The sequence below is a fragment of the Acinonyx jubatus genome, chromosome B4 (genome assembly GCF_027475565.1).
Source record: "Acinonyx jubatus isolate Ajub_Pintada_27869175 chromosome B4, VMU_Ajub_asm_v1.0, whole genome shotgun sequence".
NCBI classification, from domain to species: domain Eukaryota; kingdom Metazoa; phylum Chordata; class Mammalia; order Carnivora; family Felidae; genus Acinonyx; species Acinonyx jubatus.
In genome coordinates, this window is record NC_069387.1 from 33,527,387 (window position 1) to 33,544,169 (window position 16,783).

The 16,783-nt window shown below is 39.5% G+C and overlaps 1 long non-coding RNA gene across 2 annotated transcripts in view; it reads right to left on the reverse strand.

Moving 5' to 3' along the window:
- LOC113603659 (uncharacterized) overlaps positions 1 to 16,783 on the reverse strand; it is a 52,879-nt gene that overhangs the window by 30,119 nt on the left and 5,977 nt on the right. For both annotated transcript variants that reach the window (XR_008300020.1, XR_003425322.2), the window contains exons 3-4: positions 10,545 to 10,761; positions 7,462 to 7,829 (exon numbers count right to left, since the gene is read on the reverse strand). This is a non-coding gene — a long non-coding RNA (uncharacterized LOC113603659). The remainder of the gene's footprint in view (positions 1 to 7,461; positions 7,830 to 10,544; positions 10,762 to 16,783) is intronic.

Sequence of the window (16,783 nt, forward strand, 5' to 3'; positions counted from 1 at the left end):
AAAAGAAAAAAGAAAGAACTGTTTCTTTGTTTGCTACTGTCCTGTGGGACTCTTGAATGGAAGTCCATTGGCTATCAGAACCATGTGATCTGTGGACCCATCTCTCAGGTGGCATCCATAAAAGTGAGGTGCAGACATGTATATAAGCTTCACCTAGGGCATATGGTGATTTGGAGCAAGCAGGAGGTAGAAGGCGAGGGAGGTGTCTGCCAGTTTCCCTGGTCTCTGAGGATGATGGCAGTCAGCCCCTAGATGCCTGTTAAATTAGAAGCTTGACCCAAAGGCAGCAGATTTTAAAGAAAAAAAGTAGATGGACACTATTCAGAGAAAGGCTGGGAGACTGGCAGGTTTTGCTGGCTCCCCTGCACTGAACCCTGAGGTGATAGCAAGAAAGAGGGCTCATGTCTATGAATGACTGCTTCTTGTGGGTCTCACGGACTCAAGCCCCATTGCCTTTGGAGGTAGATGTTTTGGGGGTCCATCTACCGGGTAGAAATCTTAAAAGTTGGGGTACTAAATGTGGGGTCCAAACCCTTTACTCCTCAAAGAGAAGCTGGGAGTTAGGGGTTCCCTCCTGATTGTATGGCACTGTGCTGGTGGTGGAATTTATGATGAGAGTGTATCTCAGCCTTTCCTATCCATTTTGATGTGGGCATTTCTTTTTTTGACTGATGTATAGAAATTACTCAGCCAGTTCTGGATTATACTTCCAGAGGGAATTGCTCCATGTGTAGCTCTTCATTTGGTGTGTCCATGAGAGGAGGAGGGTTCAGGAATCTCCTATATCATCATCTTTAAAGACGACTCCTGAAAAAGACTAAATTCATTCTTAAAAAGTAATAAAAAGTACAAAAAAGTATATTCACTGAAAAATAAGTCTCCTTTTCATGTCTGTGTCCAGACAACCAGCTCTCCTACCCAAGACAACTCTTGCTTTCCAAATATACTTACACAGGTAGTCTATGCATTATCCCAGTACATATATCTATATACATGCATATATATATCTGTATAATATTTTATTAGCATAAATGGTAGCATATTATATACACCATTCTGCATCTTACTTCTCTCACTTAACAGTATATCTTAAGGTTTATTCCACCTATAGCCAGGTCTGTCTAAAACTCAGATCTTAACTATGTTACTATGCTACTTAAAATTCTTTAGTGGCTCCACATTACCCCCGCAGAATGAAATTTATGCTCCTTAGTTCAGCTTCAAGGTCCTCTCTAACCTGGCTCCTCCTAGTACTTCAATTTTCTCACCCACCATTCATTCACTGATTCCTTATGTTCTAGTAGTCAAATTGCTTATAGCCTGCCCTCATACTCACTGTGCTCTTTCACAAGTCAGAGCCTCTGCAATGCCCTTCCCACCCTTCTTCACCTTAATTACATTTATTTACCCTTCAAAATAACTCAGATATTCCTCATCCACGAAGCTTTCCCCTTACTCCCAGCCTTGTTCAAGGACTCCTGCATACTTATATCATAGCCGTAATTATATTAGATTCAACATATCTGTTTATGTATACATTTTCATCACGTAACTGCTCAAAGCAAAGATTACCATTTTGGTTCATTTTTGTTTCCGCAGAGTCTAGCATCATGTCTAGCATATCATAAAAGCCAAACAAATATTTATTGACAAGAACTGATTTGAACGATTAAACCTCCTCTGTGGTAAGGTTAGAATCTTTTTTAAGGCTGAGAATCAAATGAAATGTACACATTTCTAGAAATAGTGAGTTGTGACTCATAGTTTGGGATGCAGCTATAAGGAAACCTTCTTGAAAAGTTGATTTAAACATGTTGAAGGTGAAAGACAAATCTTGCATTGGAAATGGCTACTGGGTAGGAAATAAGGAAACCTAAGAAACATCAATTAAAGGAGAGAAGGAGGTGAAGGAGGAGTGCAGCAGGCAGAGGTATTAGGACCTAAACTGGGCATGCTGGGGGTGAGATAGCAGGAGGGCCTTGTGATAGTATTTTCTAGTGTAGGGTCTTTGTTCACTAATAGGCAGCCTGGGTGTCAATAGAGAAGGACCCTGCACACTGCAAACTCCATAGTTCCAGAATGACCTTCTTTTCTCTACTCTTCACTTCCTGATGAAAGAGTAATAACTCTTTCAGTGTTCTGGAGAAAAAAGATGAATTCTTACAGTATGAGTAAAGAAGATGGGTATTGAACTAATTATCTATAACTGTGGTTACTGCTCCTCCTGAGGGATGCAGGTGCCACAAGCATTGATGGCAGGGGACACCTTCTTAAAGAGGTCAGGAAAGGCTTCCCTGAGAAGTCTCAGCTGAGACCTGGAGGTTGACTAGGAGTCAGCCAGGCAAACGATGGGGTGGGTGAAGGGGGAGGAAATGTTTCATGCAGAGGGAAAATAATGTGTAGAACTCTGAGGAAGGAAGATGTGAGGCTTATTGGAGAAAATAAATAGTGGTGAGGAGTGAATGGCAGAAGATAAGGCTGTGAAGTAGGCAGAGGTCCCATCAGACCGGGCCAGAAGGATTTTGTACTTTATCCCAAGAGCATTGAAAAGCACCTTAAGGTACAGAAGAATGATGTGATTTGTGTTTATAAAATATCACTCTTGTCCACCAACAGATAAATGAATAGCACCTGGGTGGCTCAGTCAGTTCAGCGTCTGACTTTGGCTCAGGTCATGATCTCACAGTTCATGGGTTCAAGCCCCATGTCTGTCTCTGTGCTAACAGTTCAGAGCCTGGAGCCTGTGTCGGATTCTGTGTCTCCCTCTCTCTGCCTCTCCCCTGCTTGTGCCCTCTCTCTCTCTCTCTCTCTCTCTCTCTCTGTCTCTCTCTCCCCCCCCCAAATAAATAAATAAACATTAAAAAAAACAGATAAATGAATAAACAAAATCTGGTGTATACCTACAATGGACCAATATTAAGCCTTAAAGAGGAAGGAAATTCTGACATGCTACAATGTGAATGAACCTTCAGGACATCATGCTAAGTAAAATAAGCCAACACAGAAGGACAATTTTGTATGATTCCACTTATATGAGGTACCTAGAATAGGTACCTAGAATTCATTGAGACAAGAAGTAGAATAGTGGTTTACCAGGGCTGGGTGAAGACAGAATGGGGAATTATGGTTTAGTGGGTACAGAGTTTCAGCTTGGAATGATGACAAAATTCTGAAAATGGCTAGTGGTGATGGTTGTACAACATGGTGAGTGTATTTAATGCCTCTGAATTGGACACTTAAAAATGTTTTAAATGATCTCAAAGGACTCTGAATACCCAAAACAATACACAAGAAAGAAAAACAAAGCTGGAGAGATCACACTTCCTGCTTTCAAACTATATTACAGTAATCAAAACAGTATGGTACTACCATATGGACCAACAGAACAAAATACAAAGCTTCCAAATAACCCTCCACCCCAATATATGGTCAGATGATCTTCAATAAGGATGTCAAGACCATGCAATGGGGAAAGTTGCTTCAACATATGGTGCTGGGAAAATGGATATCCACATGCCAAAGAGTGAAGGTGGACCCTTACCTTACACAATATGCAACAATCAATTCAAAATGAATTAAAAACCTAACTGTAAGACCAAAAACTATAAAACTCTTAGAAAAAATACACAAGGGAAAACTTCATGACATTGGATTAGGCAATTATTTCTTGTATGTGACACCAAAAATACAGGCAAGAAAAGCAAAAATAGGCAAATGGAACTACATTAAATTTAACTTCAGTGCATCAAAAGAAACAATCAACAGAGTGAAAAAGCAACATATGGAATGGAAGAAAATATTTGCACATCACATATTTGATAAGGAGTTAATGCCATATATATATATGTGTGTGTGTGTGTGTGTGTATACACATATATATAACTCCTATAACTCAACAACCAAAAAACAAGCAGCCTGATTTAAAAATGGGCAGAGGGAGTGCCTGGGTGGCTCAGTCAGTTAAATGTCTGACTTTAGCTCAGGTCATAATCTCATCTCATGGTTTGTGGGTTTGAGCCCTGCATTGGGCTCTGACAGCTCAGAGCCTGGAGCCTACTTCAGATTCTCTGTCTCCCTCTCTCTCTGCCCCCTCCCTGCTCATGCTCTGTCTCTCTCTCAAAAATGAATAAACATTAAATAAATTAATAAAAATAAATTTAAAATAAAATAAATAAAAATTAAAATGGGCAGAGGACTTAATTAGGCATTTCCCCCAAAGAATATATTCAAATGATCAAAAACACATGCCCCTGAAAAGATACTCGGCATCACTAATGATCAGGGAAATGCAAATCAAAACCACAATGAGATATCCCCTCATACATGCTAGGATAACCACCATCTAAAAGGGAGGGAATTCACAGAGTTAGAACAAACAATCCTCAAATTTGTATGGAATCAGAAAAGACCTTAAATTGCCAAAGTAATGTTGAAAAAGAAAAACAAACATGGAGGCATCACAATTCTGGATTTCAAGCTGTATCACATAGCTGTAATCATCAAGACAGTATGGTATTGGCACAAAAACAGACACATAGATCAACAGAACAGAAAAGAGAACCCAGAAATGGATGCACAAACATATGGCCAATTAATCTTTGACAAAGCAGGAAAGCATATCCAATGGAAAAAAGATAGTCTCGTCAGCAAATGGTACTGGGAAAACTGGACAGCAACATGCAGAAGAATGAACCTGGAACACTTTCTTACACCATACACAAAAATAAACTCAAAATGAATGAAAGACCTAAATGTAAGACGGGAAACCATCAAAATCCTATAGGAGAAAACAGGCAGCAACCTCTTTGACCTCAACTGGAACAACTTCTTACTTGACAGGTCTCTGGAGGCAAGGGAAACGAAAGCAAAAATGAACTGTTGGGATCTCCTCAAGATAAAAAGCTTCTGCACAGTGAAGGAAATAGCCAACAAAACTAAAAAGCAACTGATGGAAGGGAAGAAGATATTTGCAAATGATATATCAGATAAAGGGGTAGTATCCAAACTCTATAAAGAACTTACCAAACTCAACACCCAAAAAACAAATAACCCAGTGAAAAAAATGATCAGAAGACACTTTTCCAAAGAAGACATACAGATAGCTAAAAGATTACATGAAAAGATGCTCAACATCACTCATCATCAAGGAAACACCAATCAAAATCACAATGAGATACTCACCTCACACCTATCAGAATAGCTGAAATTAACAACTCAGGAAACAACAGATATTGGTGAGAATGCAGATAAAGGGGAACACTTTTGCACTGCTGGTGGGAATGCAAACTGGTGCAGCCACTCTAGAAAAGAGCATGGAGTTTCCTCAAAAAATTAAAAATAGAGCTACCCTATGACTAGGCAAATTGCATTACTAGGTATTTATCCAAATACTGATTTGGATAAGGGGCCCATGCACCCCAATGTTTATAGCAGCTCTATCAACAATAGCCAAAATATGGAAAGATCCCAAATGTTCATCAACTAATGAATATATATATATATATATATATATACACACACACATATACACATATGCAATGGAATATTACTCAGTGACCAAAAAGAATGAAATTTTGCCATTTGCAACAACATGGATGGAGCTATAGTATATTATGCTAAACGAAATAAGTCAGAGAAAGACAAATATCATATGATTTCACTCATATGTGGAATTTGGGAAACAAAACAGATGAACATAGAGGAAGGGAAGCAAAAATAAGATAAAAACAAATAAAAACAGAGAGGGAGGCAAACCATAAGACACTCTTAAATACAGAGAGCAAACTGAGGGTTGCTGGAGGGGAGGTCGGGGGGGGATAGGCTAAATAGGTGATGGGCATTGAGGGCACTTGTTTGGATGAGAACTGGGTGTTATATGTAAGTGATGAATCACTGGGTTCTACTCCTGAAACCAAAACTACACTGTATGTAAACTAACTTGAATTTAAATAAATAATTTTTTTAAAAGGAGGGGAAAAAAGCAGAAAATAAGTGTTGGCAAAGACAGGGAGAAATTGGACCCCTGTGAACTGTCAATGGGAGTGTCAAATGGTGCAGCTGCTGTGGAAAACAATACAGAGATTCTTCAAAAAAAAATTGAAAATTGAACTACCATATGATCCAGCAATCCTACTTCTGAGTATACACCCAAAGGAATTGAAAACAATCTCAAAAAGATATTTGTACACCCATGTTCACAGCAACATTTTCCACAAAGGCCAAGAGATGGAAGCAACTTAAATGTCCATTGATGGAGGAATGGATAAAGAAAAAATATATACATATCATGGAGTTTTATTCAGCCTTAAAGGAAAGAAATTCCTTAAAGAAGGAAATTCTGGGGGCGCCTGGGTGGCTCAGTTGGTTGAGCGTCTGACTTTGACTTGGGTCATGATCTCACAGTTCGTGGGTTCGAGCCCCGCATCAGGCTCTGTGCTGACAGCTCAGAGTCTGGAGCCTGCTTCAGATTCTGTGTCTCCCCCTCTCTTTCTGCCCCTCCCCTGCTTATGCTCTGTCTCTATCTCTCTCTCTCTCTGTCAAAAATGAATAAACATTAAAAAAAAAAGAAGGCAATTCTGTCATATGCTACAACATGGATGAAACTTGAAGACACCATGCTAAGTTAAATAAGCAAATCACAAAAAAAGAAAAATATATACTGCTTGATTTCACTTATATGAGGTATCTAAAGTAGTTGAATTTCTGAAAACAGAAAGTTGAATGGTGGTTGCCAGGATCTGGGGGAAGGGCGAAATGAGGAGTTGTTGAGGAGTCAATGGGTTCAGAGTTTCAGTTTTGCAAAATGGAAAGTACTAGAGATCAGTTATACAACAATGTGCATTCAGCTAACAGTATTATACCATACACTTAAAAGTGTTTACAATGGTAAATTTTGTTATGTTTTTTACCACAATTTTTTAAATAGTTAAAATGGTAAGTTGTATGTTATATATATTTTACCACAATTAAAAAAGAAAAAAAAAAGCCATCACTTTTTCTACAGGATGAATTCAAGGGAAAGAAAAGATTGTTTGGTAGGTCCAAGCAAAAAGATGATGGTGGCTTATACCAGAAGAGTTGAAAAAAGTGGACAAATTAGGTATATATTTTGGATGTGTCTCCTAAGTGAAAATGTGAATTCCTAGAGGGAATGAGCACCATATTCTTTTTGTTTTATATCCGTACACTGTATTCATAACAAATATATCATAAATATTGATACATCACCTCTAGGAAAGTTGTTACAGAAAAATCATGCTTTGACACATAGAAATGAGGATTTAATGACTTTTTCTCACAAAGTGATTTGCCAAGTAGGTCACTCCATAGTAGAGCTTTGGGGGAAAACTGAGGTCTTCTCTATAAAATAGGTAGGTTCTCTGGTCTGCCTGTTGGAGTTCACAGGCTTTCATTAGGTCAAGGGAGATCCTATGGTAGAATAAAGAAGGAAGAGCTTCTCACCTCTGAGTGAAGGGGTGGCTAACAGATGCAGTAGCTAAATGATGTTGCAAGGAAACAAGTAGAAGATAGGCTTGTGAGCTAAACCTGCCATGAACAAGATCAGTTCTTCTCCCTGCATGTCACAAAGAGGTCATCAAAATATGGAATGCCTACTGTGTTAGCCAATCAGATGAGGACTAGAGAACAAGGACAGAGAGAGGAGTGGCAAATGGTGGTCCTAGAAATCCCAGGAGGGAGAGGGAATGGAGGGGTTGGCACAGGGAGCCCAAAGGTTTTTCCTAGACCAAATAAAATACCAGGAGGGGCTGCAGATTTATTTGAAGGCTTCATCTTCCTTATGTGACACCATGCTTCTGACTTTCAGTATTCTGAAAAAGAATCCAAGCAAATATATATATAGGCTTTTCTATATATACATATATACTGTATATGCTTTTGTATAAGTATGTGTATAGTTTAAATCTGCTTGTTCAGGTTATATATCTGCTTATGTGTATGGTATGCCTGATAGCCACACATGAGGGACAGTGCATCTACGGAGGTTGGTATATAACAGTGTGTGTATGTGTACGTATTAGGCAGGGATGTGGGGAAGTTAGGGCTTTGAGCTGACATTTGACTGCGTTTCTGGGCAAGAAGAAAAGCAAAGTGAGCACATCCTTGCTGGCAGCCCTCCAGCTACATCATGATGTCAGCCATAATCTTGCCACTCTCAGCCTTCTTCACAGTCCCCTCACCCTGCTGATGGGGATGATAATCCCCATTAGCCACTGTCTGATTAACCAGGCTGAGGTATCTGTCTCCCAAGGAGGGAATTGAGTGGGGGATCCCTATAGGTAGCTCATCAATAGAGAGGAGAGATGGATACCAGGGGAGCTAAGCCACAGGCAGCCGATGCTTCTGGCTACCAGGTGCCTTTGTCTCTTACCCCCAAAGACCATTCTTTTAATGATGAGACATTTAATTCCATAAGTTTTAGACTCAGAGACAGGATTGCTACTTCTCTTCATTCAAGATCTCCCATTTCTCCCCAACTCAAATTCTCTGCCTCAGCCTGCTCTTTGTCTTCTGAATATACCTGGAGATTTCCTGCCTCCAAGTCTCAGCTTGTTCATTTCCTACCCCAGAATACAGCTCTACACCAACACCCTCATTTCCAAACACTGTGTCAGTTCCCTTCCTCCTAAAAGCCTTCTCTCACCACCCAGGTAAGAGTGAGTTCCCCTTCTTCAGAACTCTTCTGGTCCTTGTTCCCGTCATTCAACCTCCACTGGCCATCTGCGTCTCACAGTTAGGGTTAGTTCCCTCCATGTGAATGCATCACATTTCCTCAAACTAGATTATAAACTCAGCTCTCTCATCAAATACTCTGGTGTGCCCAATCAGAGGCCCTGCTCTCACTGTTTTCTTAGTCCTATTAAGTGTCCATAGGGTATGTTTCAACCAGATAACCCTCAGTGACTGTTAAATTGCCCTTAAAACACTGGTGTAACAAAATGATAAAACAAAACACACCTTCTGACCATACATGGCCCGTGAACAATTTGTAACCCCTGACCTAAGCCAAACACTAATCAACTGAGGGTTTATTTTTCTTATTTAGGATACTTCAGGAAGACCAGAGTCTTCATTTATTAAGTTCTTTACTCAAAGTATTAAATCTCAACAAACTTCTTTGGAAAATCATTTGTAGGGTTTTGGTTTTGGTTTTGTTTTTTTTCAGTCTACAAAATCACCTCTTGGAACAGGTGAATATTAGTTTGGGAGCCAAGATCCTGGGTTCTATCCTTAGTTATCCATTATGCTTAACTATCTCAGGGTTGATAGGCTAGTTTTGGAATGATTTGAACCCTCTGCACTGTTCTCCTTTGAGCTTCCTGATTTTCTTTTCCTCAAGCATCTCTCTTAGGGGTTAGCCTGGGTAACAACGTCATCTTACTGCTGGAACTCTTACTCCAGACACAAAAAGCAGTCAGGATTCATTAAGGATGAAGTTTCTGATATCAGAAATGTAAGCTTTCCTTTCAATGAGTCAATGCTACCTCCTTAGGAATCTGAACTAGAAACCCTTGGGGGTTGTGGTTACACAAGAAGATTCTAAGTCTGCCGGGGGGCATAGCTTTTCATGTAGACAGTGATACTGAAGACTATTGGGCAGACAGGCAAGAATCCTCCCTCATGGGAATTCTGGTTTATTTCAGGCTGTCAAAGTCCAGAGTGGAAGTGACCAGGGTTTTCTGAGCAGCCCAGGTTAGGAAACCCCACTCTGTAGGGAGACCTTGTCAAAGGACCTCTATGTTATATCTGTCTTGACTTCAAACTGTGCTTGAGATTACCTTTTGCTTCACACTAACACATCACCTGATGGTCAACTCTGTCTAGAGTGGTTCTACTACTGTGACCAAGACTGATCTCCTCCACTGACTCTGAATTCTGTCTGGCTCTATTCCCTTACTATGATGAATATACAAGTACTTGCTTCTTCCATACTTCTTATGTTACCTGCAAGTCTGCATTGCACCTACCAAACACAGCCCCCTGGCAGCCTCCCTGGATCAGAACAAGGAATAGAAAGTGACAGAAGACTGAAGCTCTCCACTTTACTATTTACATAGTTCTGATCAAAAATTGAGTAGCATTTGTAGTGAGGAGAGCATAATGAATAGACTTATCAAATCACTATGCTGTACACCTGAAACTAATGTAACATTGTGTGTCAACTATACTTTTAAAAAATCAAATAAAGGAACAAACTGATAAAACTATTATTATTTATAACTAAAATAAATAAGAATTTATAATAATCCTTTACCCTTCCATAGGACTATTAGAATTTACAAAGTGTTTTCATGTGCATTGTCATTTGATCCTCACATATTCCTGCAAAATGAGGGGAACTGGTATTTCTATTCCTATTTGACAAATAAGGAAATATGCGCATTAGAGAAGTTGATTTGCTCAAGGTTACACAATTAATAGGTGGTATAACTGGAACTCAAACTTAGGCTTTCTTGTTTTAGTTTAGGTCTAAAGACATTTTTGAAGTATCCTTGGTGTTCATTTATCCTTCCTCTTTCTGCTACCTGTAACAGGTCCAGACAGGGGTGGAAGATCACAGTGCTCTATGAGTGATCCCTTATGTTTGTACTCCATCAGTGGATTTGACTAAGTCCATGGTAGAATATTGGCTGTTTCCAGGCATGTAGGCTCAGTGTGCCCAGGTAGAGAAGATTGTTGACTTGCTCATTTATTGCTTCAAGCCTGGGAGCCTCTCCCAACTCTTCAGCCCCAAGAGGCCTCCTACAATAGAGAACATTCACTGATATGGGGATTTACACAACTTCAGATAGTGTGTTTGGTGCCAGTGACTTGGCTGGTTAGATTGAAAGAAAGGGGCTGACTTCTAGCTGTGTGGAAACTGCATAAATGAAGTTCCCATGGGCACACCCTCTTCCTACCCTTGGGCTTAGCTGTGTCTAACAGGAACAGAAGAAAGAGATGCCAGGCACAGATCTGTCCCCCTTCCACCCTGGATTCAACAAAGCCATAGCAGGGCTTGGTCCTAGCCCTATCACCACCTGACCTGGGATGTCATCATCAGAAAGTTCCCATTAAGCATCTACCAGTAGGTCAGAGGTGAAGAGTCATTTCTGCAACACCATGCCCTTGAGCAGCTACCCAGGCTTTCCTGTTTTGCAATATCATGGGGTGATTCTAATTATCCCCTGGGGGAGGGGGGTTGGTGAAGAAACAGGAAAAGTGTTAATAAATTCTCCAAAGCTAAGTATATTAAAATTCACATTGACTTAAAAATAAGTATATACCATCTGGCATTTTTAGGAAAATGGAGAAGGGTTGGATCTGGGGAGGAAGAATTGCTAAGTGGCACAAAAACAGGCTATAACTGCTCCAAACAGATGTGAGTCACTCTAAGGAGCTCAGTCTTGCGTCTTTCATTCCAAAGCCCTGAGCCATGCAGAGTGGGAGCAGAGTTGGAAGCAGAGTTGGAGAGCAGCCAATCCCAGAAAACTGGGGTGGGGAAGGAAATACAGTGGGGAGGTTTCTGAGCTGGTCTCCAGGGAACAAAAGGAACAATGGAGAGAGGAGGGGCAGAGGAAACTCTTTACCACCTGGTGTCCTGTCACCAAGAAGACAAACTTGCTTGGACTTTGGTCCCTTAGCATCTTGATTAAATACACATTGCACTTAGACATCTCGGTGAGAAATAGAAGGACATAGTGATTAGGAGCACAAAATCTGTAGCCAGAATGCTAGGTTCACATTTTGGCTCTGCCACTTACTAACTTGTGACCTTGAGCAAGTCACTTAACTTCTCCACCTCCATTTCCAAACATGGAACTAAAAGGAGTAACTACTTAATACAGCAGTAAGTAGGACAAAACAAACACCTAGAAGAGTGCTTGTGCTCTAAGTTAATGAAATATAAATGTTGGTTACTGTTACTACCAGATACAATGGAGAACTACAGTGGAAATGAAGCCAGTGTCCTAGAGCAGCTATAGTCTACAGCACAATGCATTTAAGACAGAAATTTGTTCTAGAAACATGAAGAGTTACTAGTAGATGTAATTATGACTGTCACCAGTAGATGTAATTATGGCAGTCGGAGCTTACTGTAGGCCAAGGTCAGTCTACCCCATTGGAACAAGCTAATATAGCTTCAGAACTATGACTTATAGCCTAACCAGGACACTTCTTCTACCAGACCCTGAGGAAAAATATAAAGGAAAAAATAAGTCCTATTCTACCTTTAAGAAAGGCAAGTCATTCAAAACACACTAAGTACTTATTCTTTTGTTTTTTTTAATGCTTATTTATTTTTGAAGGAAACAGAGAGACAGAAACACAGTGTGAGCAGAGGAGGAACAGAGACAGAGGGAAACACAGAATCGGAAGCAGGCTCCAGGCTCTGAGTTGTCAGCACAGAGCCTGACCCAGGGCTCGAACTCATGAACTGCAAGATCATGACCTGAGCCAAAGTCAGACGCTCAACCAACTGAGCCACCCAGGGGCCCCACTAAGTACCTATCCTGTATAAAATATTCTGATAGATGTTATTGAAGTTAAAATGAAGTAAAGATCTGTTCCCTGTCATTCTGGATCTTATAATCCCATTAGGAAGTCAAGGTCAACACTAATACTGATAAAAGTACAGAATCTACATCATAATTTCTCTATTTGCCCAGACTTTAATTTAATGCCCAAATTCTGTAGCAGCTCACTCTTTCCCAAGGGTCCTTCTGGATTCAATTTTTCATTAAAAGTTTTGTTTGCTTTTTAAAAAACATATATTCTAATATTACAAACCACTCTGAATTGTTTTAGAAATCAGAAGATCAAAAATATTAAAACATTATCTAGCAGAGTGAAATAGCAGTACAAAAGAAATGACCCTTGGAGGCTCACAGAATCTTTGAGTTAAGGGGAACTTAGAAGTCATGAACTCAACTTTTCTTTCAGAGTAGTACCCTCCTGGAAGATCTCTGAGACATGGACCCCAGCATTTTCTTGAGCACAGTTACAGACCATTTCTATTGAGAGTCAGCAATGTTGGAAAATCTTAGAGAAGAAATTCATCTCACATAAACCATCATCCTTAATGATCCTACTTCTGCCATTTGAGTGACATAGAACAAGCCACATACCTCTTCCTCATTTGACAGCCCATGAGATATTTGAAGGCAGTTATTGTGTCCTTCAGAAGCCTCAAAGCTAAACATTCCTAGCTGCTGTGGCCTTTCATCCTGTGGAGCAGAGCTCAGAACCCTCATTATCCTCTGGCAGATGAATGCCAGTTGACAAGCTCCTTCTCAGAACATTGTGCCCTGTACCACACATAGTGTTACAAATATGAACTGGCCAACACCAGGTTTCCCAGGCCATATACTCCCTGCAACATCAGATCACTCTCTGACTATTAGTATAGCCCCAGAGGTTGCATCATCTGTTTCAGCAGCTATTTCTCACTTACGGCTTTTATATAGTTGACTTAACTTCACCATATTGTTTCACATGAACTTTAGTCAAAACAGGCCTGTACCATGCAATAGATTTTTCAACCAAAAGTATGATCATTATATCATTTATTGATGCTAAATCTTTACTTATTGGTTTTAGTCTATCATTCCAGGCAGACCATTTTTAATATTTATATTGTTATCTACATATTAGAAATAGATTTCAATCTATTTCTGTTAGCTATCTTTCCTGGCTTTCTATAATCTGCAAATTTAGTCTCTTTTCAGACTTCAAGATCACTAATAAAATTCAATGTGATCTTGAACTAGTCATTTCTCCTCTTTAAGCCTCAGTTTTCTCATCTGTAAAATAATAAAGGGGCAGGGAATGATTTCCTGGGTCCCAAGAAATTTCAATATGTCTTTTATAAATTCAAATGGCCAGCTGGTAAAAGGCTGAGAAGGGGGGGAAAAAGAATGGAGTGATCACTTTCACTCTGGGGTAACTTGCTGAAATAAATTGTGAGTATTAATTTAATGTGTCAACTTGACTGGCCTAAGGGTTGCCTTGTAGCTGGTAAAACATATCTGGGTTATGTCTGGTAGAAGGGATTAGCATTTGAATCAGTAGACTGAGCAAAGATCTACTTCATCAATGTGTATGGGTGTCACCCAATCTGTTGAAGATCTGGATAGAACAAAAAGTCAGAGGAAAGGCATATTCTCTCTCTGTTCATGAGCTGGGACATCTATCCTCTCTTGCCCTCAGACATGAGAGTTCCTCGGACATCGGTTCTCAGGCCTTCGGACTCCAACTAAATTATACCATGCACTTTATGTCTATCCAACTTACAGATGGCAGATCATAGGACTGCTTGGCCTCCATAAGTCTGTGAGCTAATTCTTATTATACACACACACACATTATATTTTTTTCTGAAGAACTCTAATACATAAATTCTGTGTTCAAATGTGTGGATTTCAACTTTGAACCTCAGGCATTCCCTTACAGAAATTAAACTCTGAAAACAACATGGTGGATACCTTCATTCATAGACATTCTACTTTTGCATAATGAAAAAGAAAAGCTGTGAAAGAGAAAAGCTGCAACAAAGTTTAGGTATTCATCAATTTAGCTGCAATAAATTCAGTTCCCAAATTCTGTATGTTAACTAAAACTTCCTGGTGAAATATCAGTCTTATACTCCTTTTAGTGAAATCAGTGCTAAATATTATGTTTTTATACTTGGAAATTTACGCTAACATAGCCCAATAAGATAATTTATGAAAGATCTGTTACCATAATGTATCCACTCCCATTAATTTTGCAGCATCCTTTAGCCCTGTAGCCAAGAGCAAAAACCTTTCAGTATAATCTGGATTTACAAGGTAAATTTTTAAATAGTCAAAAATAATCCACCTTTCACCCTGCCACACCTAACTTCTTCTATGGGGGAATAAAAAATGCTTAAAAGGCTTGGATGAGGCTCCTGGCTGGTTCAGTTGGTAGAGCATGCAACTTTTAACCTCAGGGTCATGAGTTCAAACCCTGCATTGGGCATAAAGCTTATTTTAAATGAACAAATGCATGCATGCATGAATGAATGAATAAGTAGCTTGAAGACATTCCAGTCAGTGTTGTACCCACCCTCCCCTACATGTCCTCCGTCTTTTGCCATCTTCTGCCAAGGAAGAATGGAGTCAGCATTAGCCTGGCTTTCCTCACATTTCACTAGGCAGATCATCAGTGACATCAAGCAGCCTTATCTCCCATCCTTTGAAAGTTCTATTACTCTAGTTGCTTTTCTTCAGAAGTTCTCATCATCCAAGCACAACCCCCTTTGACATTATTAAATTTATCTAATCGTCCAGTTAGTGTTAAACACTGAACTAAAATGCAAGGATCTGGAGCACCTGGGTGGTTAGTCAGTTGAGTGTAAGACTCTTGATCTTGGCTCAGGTCATGATCTCATGGTTTGTGGGATTGAGCTCCACACAATCTGTGCTGACAGCATGAAGCCTGCTTGGGATTCTCTCCCTCTCTCTTGGCCCCTCTTCCGCTAGTGTGTTCTCTCTCTCTCCCTCTCTCCCAAAAATAAATAAACTTAAAAAATAAAAAATAAATAAAATGCAGGGATCAGAAGGAAATCAAAGGCAGCTTTTCTATAACAGGATGGGACTGAGGCCACCATCAGAGTCAATAGTGAATAAGCTTCAAGTTCCAGCATCACTGACTTACTATAAGACCTTGGAAAGCTTACCACTTCTGTCTTAAATTTTTTCTTCTTAAAGACAATGTTTTACTATTTCTTGCTTGTAGATCATTTTTTTAAAATATGGAATGCTTCACAAATTTGCATGTTATCCTTGTGCAGGGGCCATGCTATTTATAGAGCATTTAAAAATAATAAATAACTGTCATGTTTTTCTGAATAAAACAAACAGAAAAACTTTGAAAACAGCTAACTTCAATTTCCTAAAGCGTTTATGAGATAAACAATATAAATGCCAAATGCCAGCTGTGGGCACACCAGACACTGGGAAAGGTATGAGTGGATAGGATTATGCATGCCCTGTGGAGCAGCCAGTGATTCAGAAATCCCCACCAGAGAGGAGGATTAGAAGGTCTTAAAAATGCTTATATCTTACATTAGGATCCCCAAATCTAACAAAATATGTACAAGACCTATATGAGGAAAACTACAAAACTCTGATAGTGAAATCAAAGGAGAACTAATAAGTGGAGAGATCTTCCACGTTCATGGATAGAAAGACTCTATTTTCAAGATGTCAATTATTCCCAACTTGATCTACAGACTCAAATCCCGATCAAATTCCTAGTAATTTATTTTGTAGCTATTGACACACTGATTTTTTTCTGTGCTAGTCATTTCTTAATGTTTATTTACTTATTTATTTATTTTTAAATATGAAATTTATTGTCAAATTGGTTTCCATACGACACCCAGTGCTCATCCCAAAAGGTGCCCTCCTCAATACCCATACCCACTCTCCCCTCCTTCCCACCTCCCCCCCATCAACCCTCAGTTTGTTCTGTTTTTAAGAGTCTCTTATGCTTTGGCTCTCTCCATCTATAACCTCTTTGAGAAACTTAATAGAAGTCCATGGGGGAGGGGAGAAAAAAAAAAAGAAGTTAGACACACTGATTTTAAAGTTTATTTGTTTGGAGAGGCAAAAGACCCAGAATATCCAACACAAGATTGAAGGAAAACAAAATCAAAAGACTGATGCTACATGATCTCACAACTTATAAAGCTACAATAATCAAAACAGTATGGTATTGATGAAAAAAAAGACAAACAGATCAATAGAACTGAAAAGAA